Below are 2,464 nucleotides of genomic sequence, written 5' to 3'. Positions count from 1 at the left end.
AACCCTTTACAGGTAAAAGGATTTGGAGTCTCTGGCCAGGAGGGATTTTATAGTATTGTACACAGGAGAGCTGCCACCCTTCCCTTTATAGTTATGACAACATCCCTATCCATCATGCTGTCACCTTTCTTTCTTTCTTTCTTTCTTTCTTTCTTTCTTTCCCATCACCCCAAAAAATAAAACAGAGGGGCTGATTTGTAGAGGTGCTGAGCACCCAAATCTCCAGCTGAAGTCAGGGGGAGCAGGGCGTGCTCCACTTCTCTGGAAGTCGGGTCCAAGTTAAACTCCTTGGGCATCTTCCGCTAAACAAGGAGCTCATTCTCTAGCCTGTCCCGGGCTCTTTCTGCTGCTCCCACCTTCCTGGACTGGCTACTGGTGACCCCTGCTCCTCTCAGCGTGTGGTAGAGGCTGGACAGGGAGCTAATGAGACCTGGTGGCAACACCACACCGTGAACAGTGATTCCAAAACAGAACATAAGGATCCAGACCAGCATCCCTCCCAGAAACACCTGAGCACTGTGCTGGCCCCCTCCAGCCCAAAGCCTGCTGGGTGCTTAGAACTCACTCAAATCTGAGCCGAGGCCTCCAAAGGTGACAGGCTGTCAGTGCCAATCCCTCACTTTGCTACTCCGCTCCAACATGCAAAATGTTTCCATGCCACTTAACTAAGGCCTTACAACAGTTATAATTAATATATGGAGATATACCTATCTCATAGAACTGGAAGGGACCGCAAAAGGTCATCGAGTCCAGCCCCCTGCCTTCACTAGCAGGACCAAATACTGATTTTGCCCCAGATCCCTAAGTGGCCCCCTCAAGGATTGAACTCACAACCCTGGGTTTAGTAGGCCAATGCTCAAACCACTGAACGGGAAATCCCCCAAACTCACCCATTGTTACTTTATTAGCTTTACCATGACATTATCAAACTTACTTCTTCCAGGCCCAAGAGCTGCCAGCCAGTGCACTGAGAAATCCGAACTACGGATTGTTCTTGTTGGTCAAACTGGAGCTGGGAAAAGTGCAACAGGAAACACCATCCTTGGTGAGAAACTGTTTGAGTCTAAAATCTCAGCACAATCAGTAACAGTGACATGTAAGATGGAGAGCAGGGATTGGAATGGCAGGGACATTGCAATCATTGATACGCCTGGTCTTTTTCACACAAAAATTCCATTAATAGAAACTATGGCAGAAATAGGGCGTTGTGTGGTAGTCTCCACCCCAGGACCCCATGCTATAGTTCTGGTGATACAGCTGGGTCGTTTCACTGAAGTCGAGAAAAAAACTGTTGAACGAATACAAGACATTTTTGGCGAAAAAGCTGCACAGTACATGATCTTATTGTTCACCAGAAAAGATAACTTATGTGATATGACTTTACATGATCTTTTAAAAGTTTTGAATGACAAAGAGCTTCAGAAGTTGATGGAAAAGTGCGGGAATCGATGCTGCGCTTTCAACAACAAAGCAAAAGGACAGGAGCAGGAAGCCCAGATTTCAGAGCTGATTGCAATAATTGATAAGATGGTGCAACAGAATGGAGGCTCACATTATACCAATGACATGTATGAATATGCTCAAAAGAAACTTAAAGAAAAAATCAAGAAACTCAAAACTCTATGAGGAAGAGAGGAAAAAAAATAAAAGAGAAGTGAAATCTCAGTATGAGGAGGAATGTAAGAAAATAGATGAGGAATTCCAGAAAAAAGGCTCATATAATGAAAACACTTTGAAACAACAGAAAGAGGCCCTAGGACAAAAACTGGAAAAAGGTTTAGAGAAAATAAACACCCACTACCAGGCACAGCTATGTGAACTCAGGGAAAGAGCTGATGAGGATCTTACTATAAAAGCATTCTCTTCTGTATTTTCAAAGATGAAACGCTGGTTTGAATAATGATTGACTTACTATAATTTCTCCTTCTCTTGCCACTTTGCCAGTTTTTCAGTAGTGATGAATGGAGTTTCAGTGCTTTGTAACACTTTAACCTCCTATTTTTTTCTGCACAGAAGTTTACATTTGTATCAGCTTCTTAGTCAACCTTGTACTTTCATGCCCTACAGCAGATGTATACAAAGCATGAGTAAATGAAGCTATTAGCATTTGTTTTTTATGAACATTGTGTGTTGGTTCCATTAAAGATTCTGGCTACAGCTATTAGATCTCTTCTGGACTAAGAGTTGGAATAAGCTGGGGTTGATGTATTATATTAATTGTGATATTGCTGTCAATATGGTGGTGAATGTCGACCTTATTTCTGTTCAGGATCATTTACAGACATCAGAATCTGTTCATAAAAATAACCATTCATAAGTATTCACTGATCAGTTTGGATGAACAGTTCTCAGCTCATTGGTTGTTCTCAAGCAGTTCATTCTGACTAGTCAGTATCTGTAACTTGTGACTGGCCACCCAAGTCACATGGCATTGTTTCTGCTTCTGGGTGGAAATTTTGTAAAC

At 42.5% G+C, this 2,464-nt stretch overlaps 1 pseudogene; it reads left to right on the top strand.

Moving 5' to 3' along the window:
• Positions 1 to 915: 915 nt before the first annotated feature.
• LOC112121452 lies at positions 916 to 1,900 on the top strand (annotated as a pseudogene).
• The last annotated feature ends 564 nt before the right edge of the window (positions 1,901 to 2,464 follow it).

The sequence above is a fragment of the Terrapene carolina genome, unplaced genomic scaffold (genome assembly GCF_002925995.2).
Source record: "Terrapene carolina triunguis isolate 2854851 unplaced genomic scaffold, T_m_triunguis-2.0 Scaffold7690, whole genome shotgun sequence".
NCBI classification, from domain to species: domain Eukaryota; kingdom Metazoa; phylum Chordata; order Testudines; family Emydidae; genus Terrapene; species Terrapene triunguis.
The sequence above is the reverse complement of the archived record's forward strand: the minus strand, read 5'-3'. Positions and strand labels throughout refer to the sequence as shown.